At 37.1% G+C, this 24,022-nt stretch overlaps 1 long non-coding RNA gene across 4 annotated transcripts in view; it reads right to left on the bottom strand.

The window, feature by feature from the left end:
- The window catches only part of LOC130044744 (uncharacterized), a 49,635-nt gene that overhangs the window by 22,276 nt on the left and 3,337 nt on the right, over positions 1 to 24,022 (bottom strand). For 2 of the 4 annotated variants that reach the window (XR_008795494.1, XR_008795496.1), the window contains exons 3-5: positions 17,998 to 18,078; positions 11,137 to 11,215; positions 8,939 to 8,973 (exon numbers count right to left, since the gene is read on the bottom strand). This is a non-coding gene — a long non-coding RNA (uncharacterized LOC130044744). The remainder of the gene's footprint in view (positions 1 to 8,938; positions 8,974 to 11,136; positions 11,216 to 17,997; positions 18,079 to 24,022) is intronic. The other 2 variants (XR_008795495.1, XR_008795497.1) reach the window with 1 other exon arrangement.

The raw sequence follows: 24,022 nt of genomic DNA on the forward strand, positions 1-24,022 counted from the left end.
ATTTAGCTCACAAGCTTATGCAAGAACATGCTGTGAAGAAATAGAAAAGAAAAAGTACCTCTGACCGCAAAGCTCTGAGTTTAACTGGGTAGAATAAACAGATGCATGAGAAATGACACTGGAGGCAATGGGCCAAAATGCGCAGAGAGAGCCCTTATAAATGGAATAAACAGAGCATGGATGAACTCATCCTTTAAAAGGAAATGAGCTAGAGACATGGCATTTACTTAATTAATGGCAGGCAGTAGGAATATCTTTAGATGGACACTAAAAAGAAAAGCCTAAATTTAAGAAAACAATAGAAAGAAATACAATTTCTAGTGCCAGAGAACATAAACAAGGAAAAGATTCAAGAAACTGCCCTGCACTTGTAAAAATGCTGTAGATTTTCTTATGTGTCTATTTCTTCAGTTATCAATGCTGGTCAACAAAAATATAAATATTCTGTTTAAGGGTCAGCAACACTAGTCATTTTGTGAAATAAGCAGTGTCTGATATGTTAGCAAAATATTCTTGCTACGAAAGATTCACGGCAAACCAACTGTGAAACCTATTTCAAGATCTTACTGCTAATATTTGCCAGGCGTAAGAGGCCTTGGAAAATTCAGAGTATTGTTCTGAAACAGTTTTACAAATATATTTTGAGTGATTGTCAAGTGCTGAGTAAATTCAGGAAGACAAGAGAAGCAAAAATAAGATACAGTTCTTTCATTATGCAGCGTAAAGTTTAACTCAAGGCGGAGAGAGACAGAAATATATTTCATGTGATGCAACATCATCAGGGATAAACAAAGTTAGCCATAGAGTACGTACAAAAATTTAGACAACACTCTTGGGAAGATGGTTATTTGGCTGATTAATGATAACATACAAAAAGGGAAGAAAAATAACATTTCAGGAAGGGAATGAACAATACAATGAGACGAGGCGTAGGGGAAAATGTAAAAAAACATAAAACATTTGCCTTTAAAAACTGACATTAATATGATTTTTTTTTTGTTTTAGGGTGACACCAACAGGTGGTTGGGGCTTACTACTGGCACTGTGCTCAGGGGACCATTGGGGGATGGGGGAAGGGCATAAGTCTGAGTCATCCTGTTAGTACAACCTTGCCTGCTGTCCTATTTTTCCAGCACCTATCTATGTTTTAATAGTCAAAAGTCTATGTAAGTTTAGCAGACTTACTTTGCAGGAGTCATACAATCCTAGTTTGATACATTTGAATTGAGAGTATAGTTTTAGAATAGATTTAGTTGGGAGGAGGATTACTGGAGGAACTCCAAAGTGGACCTCAGATGACCCGAGGGTCCCTACTTATGATAGCCTATCAACTGAGTCAGTGATTCAATTAGTGATTCTGAAGAATCTCCAGAGCTTCTTCTGGGGATACCTGGGGGCCAGGGAGGTGTCACTGGGGGCGAAATCAGGATTGGCGCAAGCATGGTAGAAATTCATGCTCAAAAGGGTCTCTGAGTCTTAGATTGAGGTCATAAGGGATTACATTATTTTTTCTGTTTTGGTTTTGGGGTCACATGTGGCAGTACTCAGGGCTTTCTCTTGGCTCTGTGTTCAGTGATCATTCCTGGTGTGTCTCTGGGGACCACATGTGATGCCAAGGATAAAATATGGTCAGATGCATTCAAGGTGAGCACCCTACCTGCTGTACACTTTCGAAACCCGGAAATACATTTTTTTGTCTTTGATATCAATTTCATTTTAATTTTTATTAGTGAAACACCATGAGGAACAGTTGTAGACTTACAAACTTCCGTGCTTGGGTTTCTGTTATACAATGATCAAGTACCATCCCTCCACCAGTGCCCATTCTCCACCACCAATGATCCCAGTAGCCATCGCATGCCCCCCCCCTCCCCTTCCCTGCCTCTGTGGCAGGGCATTCCCTTTTTCTCACTCTTTCCTTTAGGGTGTTGTAGCTTGCAATAGAGGTTTTGAGTGGCCATCGTTTTTGGTCGATAGTCTACTTTCAGCATGCATCTCGCATCCCAACAAGGTCCTCCAAACACCCTCTAGTTGGTGTTCCCTTCTCTATCTGACCTGCCTTTTCCCCCAGCAAGTGCTGCCAGCTTCCAAGCCGTGGAGCTGCTGATGGGAATGCCGACTGGTTCAGGCTTTTTGGAAAACAGTATGGATGATCCTCAAAAAAAAAAAAAAATTTAGAAATTGAGCTCCCATTTGACCCAGCAATACCACTCCTGGGAATATATCCCAGAGGGGCAAAAAAGGATAGTTGAAATGACATCTGCACTTCATCGTCGCACTGTTTACAATAGCCAAAATCTGGAAAAACAAACCCAAGTACCCAAGAACAGATGACTGGTTAAAGAAACTTTGGTACATCTACACTATGGAATGCTATGTAGCTGTTAGAAAGGATAAAGTCATGAAATTTGCATACCAGTGGTTCTACATGGAAAGTATCATGCTAAGCGAAATGAGCCAGAAAGAGAGGGACAAACATAGAAAGACTGCACTCATCTGGGGAATATAAAGTAACAGAATGGGAGATGAAAACCCAAGAATGAAAATACATTTTTAACTGCACTCCTAAGTATTCAGTAAAGCAGGAAGTCCTGTATTATATGTTGGGCCAACCAAGTTCCAGTTAAGGAAAACAGGGCTCACCTGGAGTATTTATTTATTTATTTATTTTTAACATGAATCTTTTATTTTGTCTGACTCTCTTCACTAATGCAAACATTTATTTTGTATCTGATGGCCAGTGGTTATGTTTTATTCACCTGGAGTATTTAAATGGTAGTACCCTCTGGAAGAAATGGAAGCAATTGAAAAACAGATTATGAAACTATGCACAAAAAGCCAGCCAGAGGGAAATAAAACAAGCCTGCTCTAACAAGAGGAGCAACCCATACTGGAAATTGGAAGGATGCAGAGCTGCTATAATGCAATCTGGAGTTAACTGGTGAGCACTGCAGCCAAGATGACCTTGACACATGGGAATAGAGGATGGCAAAGAGACAGCTGCTGTCTATGAAGAGATAGGGGACACATGAGTGTTGGGAAGGTTCCATTCCTCCCAATCTCCTGTTTCCTATCATTGCACCTACTGGCAGAAGCAAGTGTGTGTGGGGCTGAGGGTAGGTAAGATAGAGAAGAGACCACCATAATAATAATAGCTGGGAATGATCACCCTGGACAAGATCGGAGGGTTAAAAGTAGGTAAGGAATATTCTTGGTAACCTTTCAGCATTGATATTGCAAACCACAATTCCCAAAAGGAAGGGGATGAGGGGAGAGGAAAGAGGGGAAGAGGGAGAGAGAGGAAGAGGGAGAGAAAAAAAGCCAAGCACCTGCCATAGAGGTGGGGGGTTGATGGATGGAACCTGGGAACACTGGTGTTATGAAACGTATACTGGTGCTGGAATACTGTGTGACTGAAATTCAATCATGAACAGCGTTGTAATGGTCCGTCTCATAGTGATTCAATAAAAGAGGTGTTTTTTTTTTTTTTAAAAGATGGCTCTCTGGAAAAGCAAGTCTTAGGAGTCAGATCATCATCCAGCATTGAGCCAGGGGACAGGCAAGAAGTTGCTTCAAGAATAAACAGGCATGAGCCAATTAAGAGAACATGTGACACATGTCACAGAATGTCTTGCTTGGTGGAAAGGTGGAAGCAATAAGGATTTATCGACATGAATAACCAAAAAAGGTGTTTGGTTGTTGTTGTTGATTTTGCATTTGGGGCCACACAAGCTGAGAAAGCTGAAATCCTAGGATTGATTCTGAAAGGCTTGGGGAATCAAAACAAAGAGTTTTAATTGAATTCGAAAAAAAAATCAGGTCAGAAAAGACAAATTTGTTTTTGTTTTTACCTAAAAATTACGTTTAAAATTCTATTTTGTAAATTTTACCCTAGCAAAATTTTCTACTGGCTGGGCTAATGCATTCTTGAAAAACATTTGAAAAACCCTGAATTATCAAACAAAGGTTTATTTGCCTAAATTATCCTGCTGGCTTGACACGGAGATGTGGGGTTTGTTTTGAGTCTTTGTACATTTAGTGACCTGCAGTATTTTGATAAATGCCATTGCCTAAAACTATTCAGTGGGAGGTTTGGGCACCATCTGTGTTTGTTTCTGTAGGAGCAGTAACTGCCTTGAGAAAAATCTGACGCTCATTTCAAAGATGCAGTATAAACAAAATTCAAGATGATGCCTTAACATAATTATTCCACCTTTCATTTACACAGTGCTTCATGCATTTCAAAGCGATTTGATGTGCTTTCATTTAAAGGATTTCACCAAACTTGTGGAAGCTGTATAGAGCCTTCCAAAAGATATAAAACCTCTATAAGGAACGTAACACTGAAATTTGCTAGTCTTTCAGAAGATGGTAAAAAAAAAACATATAGTCTTATCGCTTGTTGATATTCAGAAAATACTTGTGGATCACCTTCTCTATGCCTATAGCATCTTTTAAGTACAGCACACATATTATCACTCATATAAACATCAGAAGATTCCTGTGAAGTATTATTCTATTCTCCTTGAAAGTACAGGAAGATCAAGTAACAGGAAAGTTCAATCATAGCTGATAAGTTTGAGCCTTGTCATTTAAACAAAAACATCATCTCAACCAGTGTCTTCCTTTAGTGCTTACCCAATATGCAATGTTTTTATTTATAAAACATTTGTATTGGGTTTCTTCTAAAATGTGCATGCGTATCAGTGTGTTCCAGGAAACGGTTTCACTAGCTTTCTGCAAAAGAAAAAATTCTTAACTTTGGTGGGAGGTCAAGAGGAAATTGAAACATCTGCATGCACAAACCCCAAACACTAAAACTTTTGCTTTTAATTTTAGCAACTCAGGTCATAATGTATATAGTCTCAGTGGAGGTGTGCCCCCAGAGTTAATATACCGAAAAACTAACATCCAGCATGGTGGTGCAGAAAGGTGAGGTCTGGGAGGGTGATTAGGTTGTGACAGGAGAGACCTCCCAGATGGAATCAGTGCTTCTGAAAAGGAGATCTCACACAGTTTCCCAGCCACTTCTGCCATGTGTGGATATAAGTCCGTGACCTAGAAATACGCCCTTAGGAGACCTTACTGACTTCTCTCAGACCTCCAATGGTCAAGATGTGAGAAAATAACTGCTGATGCTCATAATACTCGGTAGTATTTTATTATATCCGTCCGAATGGATAAAGACAGAGCATTCATCCATTTCCACGGGATAAACAGTCCTATCAGGATCCACTTTCAGCTAATAAAGCCACTGGCTGCCTAGCAGAGAAGCGCTCCAAATATTTGTATGTCACACGTCTATGGCTCCGGCATAACACTGGTTGATTATAATTACTGCTGTGCTTAAGATGCCATCTATGTCACGGATGTGATGATCTACTCTTGAAGTACGTTCTAAATATGAACTCGCTTTCTTTTCAGCTGCTTTATCCAATGCATTGTGAATTAGACTGTTAGATATGTTCTCGCTCAATCATTGCTTATAAAAATTATGCAATCATATTTATTTCGGGGATATTTTTCACTAAGATAATCAGGCTCTTTTGGGATGAGGCAATCAGGTCGCAGCTGGAGAGAGAAGAGAGAAACTAAAAAGGTGCAATGACTCATATGTCAGCCTCGAACCAGGTACTAGACACTCCCCAATGTTATTTCGCAGTGAATTGGGTTACCACTATTTCCAATGAGTAAGTTTGGAAGTTACGTTTTGGTCCATCCAAAGATCCTCTGTGTCTGTTACAGATAGTCGCCAGAGTTTATCCAATGGTCTGTTAGTGTGTTTAAGTCCCTCTAGCTGGAGCAATGCCGACTGGACTAGAAACAGTGAGAACAAACAACTTAAACTTAAGCCCTCAATACATGTGAGTTACTTCTGCCCAACCTCCCTTTTCTGGATCCTCCCTACCCTTCTCTATTACCGAGTCTAGGGTTTTATTAGTAACTGTCTAACATTCCTACCCATTTATGCCTCTCGGAGAGCTCGGCAAGCTACTAAGAGTATCCCGCCCACACGGGCAGAGCCTGGCAAGCTGCCCATGGCGTATACGATATGCCCAATACAGTGATGACAATAGATCTCATTCCTCAGACCCTGAAAGAACCTCCAATCACTGAGAAAAGACGAGTAAGAAGAGGCTGCTAAAATCTCAGGGCTGGGAGGAATAGAGATGTTACTGGCAGCTGCTCAAGTAATTTGACGATCAATGGGATGACAGTGATACAGAACATTAAAAATAGTTTACAGAAGCCGGAGAGATGGAACATTAGGCAGGACACTTGTCCTGCATACAGCTGACCTATCCCTGGCAACACATCTGATGCCCTAACCCCTGCCAGGAGTGATCCCTGAATATAGAGCTAGTAGTAATCCCTGAGCATGGCCAGGAGTTGGCCCCTCAAAAACAAACAAACAAAATTTCAAATAGACATGCACAGCTAAATATTATATGGTGCCTTCACATCATCCCTCAACTTTCCAGGACACACACACGGGTAATAAATATGTTTCTATCACATGCTCAATGCACTTTTGCCCTAGCTTTCCCTTTTGGAATATGAGAGATATTAGACTGTTTTTAAAGGTATAATAAAATTTCACTGAGGAATATGAATATCCTGAACTTTTCTCACAACAAAAAACGCTGAGGAAGCATGGCTGGATTGATGCTGGTGAGATGTTATGCCTTAAAATAAAATTGCTTGGCAACTTTTCCCCCAGCCATCATGCCTTTAAAACCAGGGTAAAATAACATATAAAATAAAAATAAGTAAATAAGTGAGGTCAGTAGGAAGAGCTTGCTAATGTTTCAAAGTCGTGTTCCTTCCCATTGACAGGTCTAATGGCTTGGCTTGTTTGCCTGCATGAAGAGGTCTGGGAATAGGTCATTCAGTACCTGTTATTCTGGGCTTTAAGAAATATATAGAATTTCCCTCCTGTTAAGCAGCTTGCATTTCTTTGCTTTGCCTAATTATCTTATTTCCCTTTACTCTTTTCAAGCTGGGATATGAAAGCCTAAAGTCCTATAAACTAATGATGATGGTAGGTCTTTGCCAGCAACTTGGTTCTTAGTCAAGAAATGAAACAATTAAAGCAAAACCTTCCTAAGGAAAACGGTTGATCCCTCAAACAGAGATCATTAAAATCTGTCCCAGAAACGAGGTAGAATGAATAAACTAAAAGTTCAAAATGTCTCATTCAACAAACAAGTATACTAAGTATTAGGTGTGTTCTGGGCTGGAGCGATAGCACAGCGGTAGGGCATTTGCCTTACAAGTGGCCAACATGGCCAACCCGAGTTCGAATTCCTCTGCCCCTCTCGGAGAGCCCGGCAAGCTACCGAGAGTATCTCGCCCGCACGGCAGAGCCTGGCAAGCTACCCGTGACGTATTTGATATGTCAAACACAGTAACAACAAGTCTCATAATGGAGACGTTACTGGGCCCACTCGAGCAAATCGATGAACAACGGGAAGACCGTGACCCGTGAGGTGTGTTCTAAAAACCAATTTGATATTCTAAATTTTAACCTATTAAAATTTCTGAGAATGTAAATTTAAAGCAATTTAGAAATTTAAATCAATTTATTTTCTAAGAATGTATTTTTTAATAAAATATGTTTTGTCCTCTGGAAGATTTCAATCTTAATTTTATTTACTTATTATGATACATTTCTTAATTACAGATATTCAAATAAAACTTTAAATATGAGTTATTTATAGCCAGGTCATGGATATTTTACATGGTACCCACACATTTCCAATCACTTATTGGAAATATCCATGTCCATTATTTATTGTAGAGCAATCTAATAAAAAATCTGAAATGAAGAAAAAGAGTTTAAAGGAATAATGTAATTTTGAGCCAAATAGAAAAAAATGAAAAAATTGTGCTTCTCCTACTTTCTATACAGCCTTTCCTTGAAGCCATATATTAAAATCCCAGACCAGAGTTTGGCGAGTATCTTACTAATAGATCACTCACTCTGCAGGCTTGAGGTCCAGAGTTTGATCCCTGACACCACAGTAAACAAAAACAACAGCAACAATAACAAAAACATCAGCACACACACACACAACTCCCTAAAATTCAGGCCAATCAATCTAACCTCTTCTTTAATCTGAGTAATTAATACAGTAATATGTTCCACATATGTTTTCATCTAGTGGTTCATACTATATTTCATAATCAACTGAGGAATTTTAAAAAAATTGTATTTTCAAGCTTTAGCCTCAGAAATTTAGGTAGCAATACAAGAATGGTGTTGGCAGCTGTGATTTATTTATTGCTTTTAGGTTTTAGAAAATATTTTTTCAGTGTCAAGAATCAAACCTAACACCTTACTGAATGCAAGACAAGTGCTTTATGCCCAGTCCTGACTTTCTTTTTAAATCTGCACATAAGTAATGCCTTAATAAAAATCACCGCTCAAATGACATTATAATAATTTACACTTAAAAATAGCACAGGATTCATTTTTGTGAATTTGTATTACTACATTCCCAGCTGAATTTTAATTGTCTGTTAGCTATATGCAGAGACACACATTTACTTTGTCCTCTTCAGCACACAGAAATACGCACTCATGGGGAATGTGCACTGGCGGAGGGATGGGTGTTTGATCATTATGTGATTGCAACCCAAACATGAAAGCTTGTAACTATCTCATGGTGATTCAATAAAATTAAAAAAAAATGTGCACTCATGAATTTTCCCCACGTTCTGTTAATAAAAGAAAAAGACAAGGAATCTCTTTTCAACAACCTGTGTATAATGCCATCAGAGCTCCTTTCCTACTATTCTTCACACAGTGGTGGAACAATATTATGAGCCAGGGACTTTTTTTAACATTGCATTTTAGAAAGGTCTCAAAATCTGGTCAGCCTCTATAGAGTTTCAGAGAAACATACTATCAAAAGTGGAGTGAAAGTGAACTTACTTTGATTCAAATCCAAATTTGTCTTCTCACTTTGCCTATGAAGGGAAGAAAAACAAAAGATGAGAGTTCCTGAAGTGCTGCTCTCAGAAAGCACTGAATGCACTCAATGCATGATAACTAAAGTAAATAACAAGTATTTACAAGTATTAAGGAAGCCCTTAAGGTCCTCAAGACTTATCCTCATCATGCCAGTATTAGGCCTTACCCTGTAACCCTCTCCCCAAGAAACATATAAACTAGTCATAGAATGCCAGGTTAAGGGAGGCTTGCTAAAATAAAATTTTCCAATCTTTTTAGCCTATGACCATGTTAGGGAAGCAACAAATACCATGCAGGCACCACTGAGATTCAACAATTCAAGTTTTGTAGGACTGTTTCTAAGGGTCAGTGAGAAAGTACAGGAAAGAAACCCATATAGTGTGTGGCATAAATATGTCACTTGACAGGACACTGTTATAGAAATAATAATACCCTTAACAACAACCTGGTTGGATATTGGTGGAGTTCAGTATCCTTTTTCTCTTAAAATGCAGAGTCCTAATAAAATATAGAATAAAAACATTATAAGGAAGAAGAACACATTAGAGCCTCTGACAATCTTTGAATATGTAACAGAAACCAAGGCAGACACATTGAGACGCACATAAGATGTGTATCACCTTCAGACTGTTATAGAATCAGGTCCTCATCTGCACTCAGGTTTCCCCCCTAGGAGAGGCCTTGTAATTGCATTCTTTCTTTGCTTCCTTAACTGTAAAATGAGGCAACACCACCTTTCCCTCATTAGTGCATTATTGCAATAACATTTGATTATATGTGCGCTGTATTTCAAAATTTCTGAAAATAGCAAGTTTCCCCCAAGTTCTTTTTATGATTATTTTATTATTATTTATAGCTTGTGTAGTTTGTCATTTACACAGGGACAAGCCTGGGAATGAAAGGTGATGCTATTAATAATTACGCTGCGAAAGCAGGTGTAAGCCAGGTGTACGGTCACCTTCTCTACAATACATTTTCTAGCTGAAAGCAAATTCCAAAGGGAGTGGGATATTGTGCAGGAGAATTTACATGGAACTCTTGGAACAATGTTCAGCATGGGTCAGATTCAAGTTGTGCAGAAAACCGTGATGCTGTCTCTGGAGACAAAATGAAAAATGGCATGGTATTTTGAGAGCCTTTGAACTCAGTTGAAGTCTTCCTCACAAACTCTCCATAATGAAGGTCCTAGGAGATGCACTCACTTTCATTTATTTTTTTTAATTTTAAAAATTTTTAAGAGAATCTTTCTAAAATCTCTTATATAGTTTTCCGCCTCATTAAACAAACACAGTGTAATTTATACTCTTGAAGGTTTTTTTGTAATAAAAGTATGCAGAAAGAAACAAACAAATTTCTCTTTCAAATTGAAGATATATTTGAGTATGAGATGTAGTCTTCACTGCCCAACCAAACTTTATTTCTTCTTGCTTTGCCTTAGGATAGATTAGAGATTTTGGAGGGAACACATCATGGTTCTAGTCTAGAGGATTATGCTTCTTTTCATACATTTCATTCTATAAACATTTACTGAAAACCTTCTATATAGTAACTCTCTAACTGATAGAACTAATTTAGTACAAAAAAATGACACAAAAAAGATTATGACAAAGGTTCTGTAAAGATCCATTATGTCTGGTGGGTGATATTGCCTCTTCTTAGTGATATCTGTTCTTATACTGTCCCTCACAATTCAAAAAATATATAAATATTAAATTCTCTGAAAGTGTTTTTTTATCCCAAATATTTTATTAACTTATTTTTTCTTTTCTTTGTAATACATATATTACAAAGTTGGGAGTTTGAAAACTATTACAGGGGCAAAACCTTGCACACAGCCACTCTGGATTTGGTCCCTGGTATAACCTGGTCAGTCCCCTGAGCATTGCTGGCTGTGGTCCCCAAACAAAACATTTAAAAACCTCAAGTTCTATTGATATTACACAGAAATCACATATATGTAAGTCTAAACACTATGGCTGTGAAATATAATGTGGAATGCACAAAATTTTCTCACTTCTTGCTATTTTTAATGACCCACTTAACTTCCATGCAGTGCAAAAAACTTCATTTCTTTAAACATATTTAGGTTTATAATGAAGTACTTGGTACCTGGCCTTTAAGCAGATTACATAAATAAAATCACTAATGAGGAGACTCACCTTCATTTAGAAAAACAATGAGCCTCCATATTGGTCATGTTGGATTCCTGTCTTCGTGTGTTCTATCATATATTTTCACCTACAGTCCCAGATGAGCAGAACAACTTTAAAACATTATGTAATCACATCCACAAGCATCTATAAGGCATTCGCTTTTGGGTTATCAGGGATATCAGTTTGGCTCGGGGTAAATTTAAGAACAGTAGCAACTGTCAAACATACTCAAAACAAAATAAATTAACTATCCAACCTCTTTACTTAAGTGCTTGTCCTACTCTGACTTAGAAAAACAGTTTAAGTGTAAGTAGCATTCTAGCTATGTACAATCTCTCCTGAGGACATTTTTTATGAGGTTGAATGAAGATAACGACAACCATTAGTCACTGCCATTAGCATAAGGCACAAGGCACACTCTAATATTTATAAGCATAAGCAACTAAGCCAGGATAGTAAAAATATGACTGACTTCCTATAACCTGGACAAGCTTCTAACTGGAGATTACTGCTATTCTATAAAGTAAACCTGGTTTAAGTCTGCTAGTAGTATATCTAATGACATGTACATCATAAGATTTAATTGTTTCCCACCACAGGGTACAGAGTTTTATGTCCTCCATCAACCAAAACCAAACTGCTTAATGGCTATTCAATTAAAGTTTCTGTGGTGCTTTACACCATGTGTTATATGATGAACTCTTAAAGGTATTTTATTTTATACCATTATAACTTTATAATTTTAGAACAAAACTTTAATGAACCTCAACTGTTATTTAAAATACTTAAGATGTTTTGGTAGTTTCAAGTCTCATCTAGGGAAATTTAGAATAATGACTAGATATTGGATAATTTTTTTCTCCTGTCAGGTAAGTCAAGTTATGGGAAAAGTTTTCTACATAGCTTGAACCTTAATGCCTTCAATTTGAAGATCAAAACAGAGTTCAAATAGAAATGACTCAGTCAGACCAAGACAAACATTAGACTTGCTTAACTGTGCTGGTCTCAGTTTCCTTATTTCAGTTCACTAATTTAGAATGTCATAGCCATTGATGTCCTTAAGAATGTCACACTTCGAAAGTCCATCAGCTGTGACTGAATGTATTGATTTAATACACGTCCTTTAAGAGAAGTTTTGTGAATTTAGCACTGTAGCACTGTAGTCCCAGTTCATCAATTTGCTCAAGTGGGCACCAGTAACGTTTCCATTGTGAGACTTACCGTTACTGTTTTTGGCATGTCAAATATGCCAAGGGTAGCTTGCCAGCTCTGCCGTGTGGGCGGGATACTGTCGGTAGCTTGCTGGACTGTCTAAGAGGGACATGTGCACTGTATTTCAAAATTTCTGAAAATAGCAAGTTCCCCCCAAGTTCTTGTTATTTTATTTGTCATGGTCACGGTCTTCCCGTTGTTCATTGATTTGCTCGAGCGGGCCCAGTAACGTCTCCATCGTGAGACTTGTTACTGTGTTTGGTGTATCGAATACATCACGGGCAGCTTGCCAGGCTCTGCTGTACGGGCGAGATACTCTCGATAGCTTGCCGGGCTCTCTGAGAGGGGTGGAGGAATCGAACTCGGGTCGGCCATGTTGGCTGCGTGCAAGGCAAATGCCCTACTGCTGTGCTATCGCTCCAGCCTGTTATTTTATTATTATTTATAATTTGTGAATTTACTGAAATATATATTCACTGAAATATTGCTATTCTTAAACATAACAAAAGTTATTTCTGATAAGTGTAGTTATTGGATATTGTAGCATTAAGTCATTTAATTTTTTTCACTGTAACATAAGAAAGTGCATATCTCATACTGGAAGACAATGATCTACTTGTACTCCTAATTGTCAAAAATTAATTGGGAACTATTACAAGGGAAAACAATGAAAGAAAAAAAGCAAAAGAACTAAGGAAAAAAGGGTAGTGTACATTTCCTTTTGGAAATTCTGCGTCCTTTCACATATGATTGATATTCGCACACACAGATGTATGCATTTTAATAGAACTGTGACTGTCCATTTATTTCTCTAATGGGGCTTGGCACATGAAAACATATTTCATAGGGATAAAAGAGAAGGTAAGCTTAAGAGATGGCAATTATTCTTGACAACACCCCACTATGAACACAACAAAGAAATGCCACACTGATTATGTGCTTGACTGAAATTTAAATGCTAACTGCTTATTAAAAGGCAACAAATACATTTTTTAAATTTATATTGTGTTTCATAAACACGACTACATTTTATTAACTAGATTGGAATTTTTTGTTTAACAGTATAGTTTTAGTTGTAATAAATGGGGACTCAATGATACAGGGCATCAAGTGACATGTTAGAACAATTGCCCTTTTATGGCACTTAAAATGTATCATTATTTTATGATAAATAAATTGAAACAGGCTATGCTATGTCTGAATCTACATATTGTGAGGTGAGTCATTAATATTCTAATTTATACCTAGTCAACTTTCAAAGCAACCAAGCAAGTAACATATGGCATGAAAAATGTAAATGTATGGTCCTTGGGGTAACTCAGACTGAAAGCCCTTGCTGGCAAGTGTGAGGGCCACGAGTTCAGTCTCCATTGTTGTCACATGCACCCGTCACAGACATGACAATTGGCGTTTAAGGATTCTACCTGAAAATGTGCAACTCCCAGTGAGCACCATAACTAAAAGCACTACGACTCGGGTAGTAAACCCACCAGTGAGAACAGATATAAGTGTCATAGAGACTCTGAGTGAGTACTGCTACCAGAAGAAGTGTCAGCACTGAAGCTAAATGTGTGTGACCCAGACCAGCACCATGGCTAAGTGCACAAAAACCACAAGCAAGTGTGTATGACTCATGATCATCACAGCAGAAGCAAAGAACGGAAGGGGGGAAAGTTAAGTGTGCAAACATTTGAAGGAAATTTGCCTTCTGAACTGATGAGGAGTGACATAATATTTAATGTTGCTTCTGATTAAAAAATTGTTAAAAAATCAACTGTTATTATATTTCTTGGGGACACAGACTGTGGGGCTTGAGCAGCATGGAATCACGTCCGGCAAGGCTCAGTAGGCTGGTGTGGATTCAATGGTCCTGGCACTTCCTTGGGCCCCGTGATGGGGTGCTGCTCAGCCACATGGTGCTGAAAGCCAGCAAGGCAATACCTAGGGGTGTTCCTGTGGCATGGAGGATCAAATTGGGGGCTTAAAAATATCCACAGCACCCGTTTTTCCTCTTTTGTTTATAAAGATGATTCACAGCTTAAGGTCCAAGGAATGACTTGGTGGCTAAAAGAAGCTGCCTCATAGGCATGAGACCCCCGAGTTTGATCCCTGATGTTGTTTACATGCACCAGGCATGCATGGTCTCAGATTTTCTGCTGTCTGAGGCTCCACTTGCCTGCAGGGAAGAGTTTGTGATTTCTAGAGTGTGTGTGTGTGTGTGTGTATGTGTGTGTGTGTGTGTGTGTGTGTGTGTGCAACACAGGTGCTCAGGCAGGTGAATATTGAGGCTAGAAGTGAAACCTCTGGCACGGTGTACAGTGAGAATATGTACAAAAACTGAAATGGCCAAAGGAGTGTAACCCTGGAGAACATGTTTGCAAGCAATTCAGCTAAAGTGTGTGACTGACAGGAGCCACACCAAATGAGGAACTGTCACAGAGTTAAGCAAGTGTGACTCCTGGTTACTACAACAAAGGGAAAAGAGTGGAAAAAAATAGAAGTGAATAGACAGGTCATAGCGTTTGAATAAATCATTCGTAGCTTGTTTTCTATTGCAATAGTTTGCAAGTTTAATTACATCATAAAAAGGTGACCTATAAGTGAGCAAATTGTCCTTTGTTCTAAATTTGCTTTCCAAGTTTATTCTTGCCTATATTTGCACGTGCTATGTTTAAGAACACATACGTATGTGTTCTTACAATATACAATACAATATACAAACACATACAATATACGTATGAACCAGTTGTGTGGTAAGTTAGATCATTTTGATGTTGTCTATTGTGTTAATTAGGAATAAAGTTATTAGTTTTATGTACAAAAAGTTCTGATTTGAGAACTGAGATATGTGACTTTTCCACAGCTTGATTAGTAAATAAAATGACTGAATATAGCTAGAGTATATTAAAGTTAACAATCGAGGCTATTTTGGGAATATACTTTTACCACAGTAATGATAAATACTAATTAGAAAATGAAACAAAGCATATGATATATTTTCACATTTGTAAACACAAACCCAATTACAGAAGAGAATAAAATATGCCCAATTATATGTTTATGTGGCCTTTGAAAACTTAAAGTTATTTCTTATTTGTACTTTCCTTTAAAATTTATTTAGTGTAGGTAGTTATAAAAGTGTTATTTTGGAGAGCTCAGTGATTTGGTCAGGTCCCACTATTTAGAATTCATGTGATTTTGGATAGCTTTTCAAACTTCATCACATTTTATTTCCTTATCTTTAATACAAGCAAATCTGTCTTGCTTTCTTTATAGATTTGTTGTGATCACTAAGCAAATATGATTTAAAAGCATTTGGATGTATCAATAGGTATTAAATTAAGCATATATGTACAATATGTCATTTTACAGATAAATCAGCTCTAATTAATTCATATATAATGTATACATACATGCATGAATAGTGCATAGGGAATATACAAACAAAAATATCGAGCCAATTTCATACTTACTCTGTAATGATATTTTATAAACTCTTCCCATCAGTTGGGACCAGTGCATGATTTAAGAAAAAAAATGTTAAACCTTTTCCTGAGAAATGCCTTTTATTTTTCCCCTATTTGAGAAACATCTTTTGGCTATTCTTTCCCAAACTATTTCTTGGACATTAAAAAAAAAAAAAGATGAGTCAGTGAGAAGCTGGGGTTATGGTGCTTGCCTGCTTGTGGGGCATCCTGGTTTTGGTCCCTGTTATGGGATGGTCACATAAGTGTAACTAGAGGTCACTCCCCCCAACCCGGCCCCTGCACCCCAGCACAGAGATGGAAGCAGACCCTAAGCACTGCCAGGTATGGCCTCAAACTCCCTTCCCCTAGTCAAATAAAACACAACAAGATGCTGAATCTAGTGCCATCTTTCTAATATGACAGCTAGCAATCCATTTAGCTAAACAGACCATGTGGCATCTGCCAAATATATATTTTTTCACTTGAAAATGTTCATAAGGTCACTCTCTTTTAAGTCTATTTAGTCACAGGCTACCATGTCTAGATTAAAATATTTCCTTCACAAATAAAATTATGAATTAGCAAGAGAAAACTACATGGATTGGCTCTTTTTTTTGTTTTATTTTGAATTTGGACTACACCTGGTGGTGCTCAAGGCTTGCTCTTGGCTCTGTGCTCAGGAATCACTCTTCATGTGGCTCAGGGAACCATATGTGGTACCGGGGATAGAACCTAGGTTGGCCACATGCAAGGTAAGCATCCCACCTGCTGTGTTATTTCTCTGGCACCAATAAATCATTTGAATATTACCTGAAATATAAAAACAACTTGGTCATAAGTCATAAGGAATTAACAGCTGTTTTATACTTATAAGAAATCAAATCAAGTCAATGAATTTCATCTGTGAACTAACCTTATATAATATCCTTAGACCCCTTCCTATAAATCAAAATGTATCAGATAAATAATTCCTCTGGGCTTTATAGAAAATGCTTCTACCAGCTCTACAATTTCATCAGACCATATAGTATATCAAATTACATGATTCTCAAAACACAGGTTGAAGGACACCAATATAAATACAAAGTATTGTGATGAAAATACTGTGGTATGTCTTTAGAGTCCACAGATTAATAATTCTGCTTTTAGTATCTGAACAAGTTGAAAGTTCAGTGGTATGTAGTAATAGGCAATTTTCTGTAAGTATATAGTTGAGATATACACACAGACATATATCTGCGTAAATATATTATGCATGTATATGAAATCCATTATATATCATATATACATGCATAATGGGCTGAAGCAATAGTACAGCAGGTAGGGCATTTGTCTCACATGCAGCCGATCTGGGTTCGAGTCTTCAGCCCCTTTTGGAGAGCCCAGCAAGGTACTGAGAGTATCCTGCCCACATGGCAAAGCCTGGCAAACTCCCCATGATGTATTCGAAATGCCAAAAAACAGTAACAAGTCTCACAATAGAGATGTTACTGGTACCTGCTCGAACAAATCAATAAACAACGGGACTACAGTGCTAAAATGCTACATGCATAATATATATACACACATTTATATGGGGGGCGTGTGCAAACTGATGTTTTTTAATCAAATAAATATTTTTCTGAAATTGCTAATTAAAAAAAGACCTTCTGAGGGAACTGAGGGGAAAATGCACTAGTCCACTAAAGAAGTCATTCTGAGATACGGAATTGAAATTCCAGGTATATAAAATAGTTCTATTATACTGATACAATTAGAAACCATATTTTTTATCGCTGTCGTTACTGACTTATATAAGTTGCTCATGATAGAAATTTATAATAACAAGGGCTGGAGCAATAGCACAGCAGGTAGGGCAACTGCCTTGCACGTGGCTGATGGGGCCGACACCAGTTCAATTCCTCCGCCCCTCTCGGAGAGCCCGCCAAGTTACCAAGAGTATCTCGCCCACACAGCAAAGTCTGGCAAGCTCCCCGTGACGTATTTGATATGCCAAACACAATAACAACAAGTCTCACAATGTTACTGGGCCTGCTCGAACAAATCGATGAACAACGGGAGGACAGTGCTACAGTGCTACAATTTTATATCTATAAAAATTAAGTTATAACCTTAACTAGGTTATAAGGATCACTTGCCATATTTTGTTTTTTAAAGTTTCTCCATTTTTTAAGCACTTTTTATTTACCTTTCTTGTTCTCCAAGCTGCATTGCTCTTTGTTCTTCATTGATTTTTCCTTATTCTCATGTTCACCTTCATTCTGATATCCTATTATTAGCAAGGATAATAAAGTATAAAAACACATTTCAATAGTGCACATTATCTACATAGGACAACAGATAATACAGGAAACCTCCATTTAATTTTTAAATGACACAAATGAGAAAAATTGCAGATAGAGAGCACACCAATACGAACAGTAGCCATGTTAATTTTCTATAAGTATTTTTATCCAGTTCATTTTAATTTTTATTGGAATATGTTAGTTGTTTATATTTCATTATAAATATTATATTTTATTATAAATGTATTATGTTCTATGTCAGTTATGTTAACCTTTGTGCAAACAATTTAATAGATACACAAAGCTTCCATTTAATCCAATGGTGATTTGGGCAAACACAAGCATTAATATATGCAGAGTTTAGGGTACTGTGTAAGACATGATTTCTAGGTCATTCGGAGAAAAGAGATATTCTGAATATCTTGATTTGGGGATAGGAATTCACCATCAAACTTCAGAGTTAGTATGAATCTTGTCATACGTGTATACAATTTTTTTTATAATTCCTTTACCACCTGAAGAGTTAATTACACACTTCATTTTAGTTTCCTTTCAAAATTTATCTATTACAAAATTTTTCAAGCCAGACGAATAGTAGGAAGGTGACTTTTAAGGTTAAGGACACTGTGATCTGGCTTCAAAGTCCACCCTGTGTTCAGTGACCAGTCATGAAAGGTGACTCTTCTCTCAGACCCAATTTTCACATTGAGGAAAAGAAGATGGTATCTTTGAACTTATATCATAGGGTTTTGATATAATAAATGAACAATTCTTAAAAACAATGAAAGCAGTGGTTAACATGAATCCTATGTTTCATTGATGCAGATACTTCTTTCTGCACATATTGAAATAACTCCATCAGATTACTGCTAGTCTTTTTCATTTCTAGTCCTGAATATTTTGATGTGAACTGTACAATTACAATGCTATGTAAGAGTTTTATGTATTAATATATCTTATAGTACCTGCTGTGAAGAAGCCCAATACATATTTGCTTATGAATATAATGACAAGCATTTTAAAACTATCTTATAAAGCCTACATGATATTATTAATTTAATAAAGTAATGATGCTTAACATGCAAATTGATTTGTAAATATGAATTGCATTATAGGTTAAGCATTTTATATTTCTATATTTGATACATGGGAACCATGATTATTTTTGAAAAAAACATTTTTCGTGAAGGAAAAGTAATCTCATGAAAAATAGTAACTAAGTTTGGGGAGAATATGCAGGAATTTCTATTATTTTTTACATAAAATTCACCAAAAAGGAGCAAATATTATTCTCATTTTACTTATAAGAAAAATGAACATTAAGGGTTCACCTATATAGTACAGCTCACCCCAGCTGAATCCCTGCACCACATGTGGTCCCACTGTAAGTGATGCCTGAGCACTGCCAGGTGTAGCCACAGAGATGAAAGCAAACACCCTACACGCTGTACCAGTCCCTCAGACCACTTCTAAAATACTACAACACTAATAAAAATAAATTAAATAAATAAATGGTTGAGGAAGAAGGAAAAAGGTAGGAAAGGAAAAAATGAAAAGCAATATAAACTAATCAATAGCAGATATCTCTGAGTAGTAGTATGACTTTAAACCAATTACACTTTTGAGATTATCATTCAAAAATAGTATTAGAAAAGTTTCTCTCATGCCACTGATGTTTATTTTTAAAAAGCTGTCTGTCTGAGAAAGCATCAAGTTCAGAACTTAGATCTGACTTGCCCTCCCAAGCATGGAATATTCACTTGCTTGTCTCTGTCCCTTTGTCCTTGGCTACTTGAAACCCCTAAGCTAAGAGTTAGAGGACCAGCCCCAAGAGCACTTCTGGCTGTGGCCAAACCAATCCGTTACTCCATACACACACAAAAGAGTCAAAGATTTCCTCAAGATGTGGTTCCTTATGCAACATGTAAGTATAATCACAAGGACGTTTAAACTGGTTTCATTCCAGTCACATACTTTGGTTATTGATATCATTAAATTCCACATGTTCGCTACTATCTGTGAGATCTGAAATTTGAAAATATAGAACTTGAGGTAACTGGGAGCTTACATAACCAAGTGTGCCTCTATTGCTTGCTCTTTTCAGGCATTCTGGGTTTGCAGCAGACAGACATGTCTTGGCTTCATAATGAAGAGAAGGGACATTTCTTCACTAGCGTTTCTGATGACAAGTTTGTAACGTGCTCCTTACCCTCAGTCATGATTGTCTTTCCTATTATGTCCTCTTGTACGCTTGGGAAAATAACAAAAGACATGGGAAGAAAGGGATCAGGTGGTAAAAAAATTTTTTCAAAAGTGTCCGATGTCATAAACCAAGCAGGAGGCAGAAGATAGGGCTATGTGGTGTTTATCCTAGGGCAGTCGACGGGCAGGACAGAGGGAAAGGGCATTTCCTAATGACAGAAGTCATCCTAGAAACAGACATCAAGGCAAAGGAAGTTGTGTCAGAGGTAACATTTGTTCCAGAGAAGTTCTCCAAAGAGGATGTAGGAGTCCACAAATGTCTCTTGAAAATAAACCACTCTCTAAATGCTGCTGTGAAGTTTGAAGCATTGTGGATTTAAAAGTTGAGCAAAAGTGTATACGGAAGGTATCACCAATTTTTTCTGAACGGTTCATTCTTCGTCTCCTATTTCTTCAATGACACTCACAATCATGTACAAGAGGCTGACACGTAAAGCAGTGTTATCACTTGCATGACCTTTACCCTTCTGCAAATAATCTTTTGAGTACCAATTAATAAATTCTATGTAAAAGACATGGATATAAATCTTCATGATGGATGTGGAATATTAGTGGCTGCCAGTCAAGAATAGCTATTATATTGTAAACTCAGATACTTTGATAGTTAGAGCATCCAGACAAATGGTGCACATTATGCTGGCAGTAGGAAATGCTTTATTTTAAAATATTTTACACGAAATGACACCTGTTTCTGGTGTTTCTAACACATAACTCTGTGGCTTCTACAAAGGTATTTCTTTGAAAGTGATTAATATTTAAAAGCGGAGTTTTTTTATAGTTTGAGGAATAAAATCTTGAATTTGCTTTCATGCTTATTTAATCATGCTTTTTAATGTCAAAGTAGAATTTTGGTTATAGAGGAATTCATCGGGGCTACAGAAACTGTCATCACCCTTTATGACAATACGTGATGCTTTCAGCTACATTTTCTGGGACAATCAGAAATTTTAAAAAAATCGTTAAGTTTCAGGAAGATCAAAGAGCCACTTCCCAGTAAATTATTCAATAATAATGTTTTAAAACAATATTCATTATATTACTATGTAAAAGAAATTATGTTAAGGTTATTTGAGATTTTACTCATTTTTCAATAAAATTCATTAAACATTGAAATAAATTATTGAAGAAAATATGTAGGCTATTTGTTTTAAATATTGGATTTGATATGTACCATCAGTGTGATCTGTATCAAACCTCTTGAACTTCAACCTTCTCCTCCATAAAATGGTGTTAATTGTATTCCTTTGCAAGCTTGTTGAAAGAATTATAGATGCTTTATACATTTTTATATAAAAATTCCAGTACCCTGCGTGGTATTCACACTTCACTTAATCACTTAACTTCCCGTTAGTCGTCGATTTGCTCGAGCGGGCTCCAGTAATGTCTCCATTCGTCCCTCTCACGTGCCAGTGTAGCCCAATGGCATCTGTTCGCTCTGAGAACATGAAGAGCCTCAAACCGATCGTTCATGATCTTGATGAAGAAATCTGACCATCTGGTAGGTGGGTGGCCACGCGGTCTTTTGACATCCCATGGGAGCCAGTCGGTAACAGCTCTAGTCCAGCGGTCGTCTTTAAATCTCATTACGTGACCAGCCCATCTGATTTTTGACACCTTGGCAAACGAGACAGCGTCCCTGATTCTTGATCGTCAAAGGAGGTCAGACAACCTGCCTGGTATTAATGCTTGGAAAATCAATGGCCATTGTTACTATTGTTATCATAATTAAGTCTGTCCTCTTAAACTGAAATCATATGATCAAGTTAATAATTATACAATTTTCATTAAAATTTACATTATAATATTTCTCAGTAAGAGTTAAACTTCTGTGGAAACTAAAACAATGGAATTTTTAGTTACAGGAGCTCCTTGTTACTGAAGCTGATAGTTGATATTCAGCCAACTGATATGATTGATCACTATTTTTATTCCTTTAAAGAAACACAAAACAAAAAAAACTAAAAAGAGACAGAAATATGTGCATATGTAAATGATTACATAAACACATGGAGAGACTATTTAACATGTTACATTTTAAGTAACTTTTATGGTTTGTCAAAATATGCTTATATGTATGTGCATACACATTATTTATACACACACACTCACACACACAATGTTTTGGGTCCTGGGATCACATCCAGCAGTGCTCAGGACTTCCTCTGGCTCTGCACTCAGGAATCATTCCTGGCGGGGGTCATGTGTTTTGCCAGGAATTGACCCTAGTCTGCCAATGCCATGTGGAAGGCAGGTGCTCTACCCACTGTAATATCTCTCTGGTCCCGGTTTTATATTGTTTAAGGTGAATAACTAAAAGAATAAGAAAATATTTTCATTAGAGTTTATAAAACCTATTCCACTAAAAGAACTCGATATGCCCCTTAATATGTTATTCTGTGTCAAATTTATTTAAAAACTGTTAGTAATTCACATGTTATTAAGCTAAGTGGCCTTGGTTCCATTAATATATTGAAAGTAAAAATTATTTTTAAATTTCAGATAAGAACTAAAAGCACTATGTGGTCTTTTAAATGACATAAAATTATTTCTGATTTAATCATATTTGAATGTAATAAAACTTTTCAGTTGGACAGTTATTATGAGGCACAAAGAATTTATTGCTTATTAATGATGAAACTATTTAAAATACTTAGTGTCCATGCTAGATGTCTTTGGCGTTCTGGTGAATTCCCAGTTGTCACAGTTTTATCAATGCCCCAAGAGTTACAACATTACCTAAAGAAATATGTGGAAATGCACAATTGACAATTAAAAATTAATTTGTCATGAAAGTTTCATGATTCGCATAGTTGGATATCAGATATGAGGAAATATATTATTTGGGGGAGTAAGTACCTTAAATGAGTGAGAGTACACATGATGCCAGAAGAGATGGGATCCAGGTGTGATCTGGCATTATTTTGGGATACTGACAATAAAGAAGGCATCCTCTACTAGGGCAAGTGTTTGTTAGAGCCATTCTTGGCCCAAGTTTTTGTTGCGTCAAATATTTTTGCTGAGAGGCTAATAGGGAAAAGTTTAATTTATTCTAAATATTTAGCTTATTGTCAGAAATGTATTCATGTCTTATAATTTTAAACATTTCATGATCTTGATGAAGAAGTCTGACCATCTGGTAGGTGGGCAGCCACGCGGTCTTTTGACATCCCATGGGATCCAGTCGGTAACAGCTCTAGTCCAGCGGTCATCTTTAAATCTCATTACGTGACCAGCCCATCTGATTTTTGACACCTTGGCAAACGAGACAGCGTCCCTGATTCTTGATCGTCGAAGGAGGTTGGACAACCTGCCTGGTATTAATGCTTGGAAAATCAATGGCCATTGTTACTATTGTCGAAGGAGGTTGGAGTGCCAACTTATAAGACATGGGGACCACTGCAAGGAAACAAGAACTGAAGGAGACCATGATCAGAGAATGCTCAAGTTATTCAACAAGTGACTGGGATGTATTTATAATTATCGTTTGACATATGCAGTTTCAATCTCAAGTTCTTCTAGTGCCAGATTGAAAAAAATCAACAATCTCAGCCAATTCAGATAAACTTTGTGACGTACCTCTCAGTCAATTTAGGGATATATTTATTTCCTCTCCTCTCTTTTTTCCGGATTGGATTTATTCCTGGAGGTGTTTATGTCAAGGAGCAG

The sequence above is a fragment of the Sorex fumeus genome, unplaced genomic scaffold (genome assembly GCF_029834395.1).
Source record: "Sorex fumeus unplaced genomic scaffold, SorFum_2.1 ptg000124l, whole genome shotgun sequence".
Classification (NCBI taxonomy): domain Eukaryota; kingdom Metazoa; phylum Chordata; class Mammalia; order Eulipotyphla; family Soricidae; genus Sorex; species Sorex fumeus.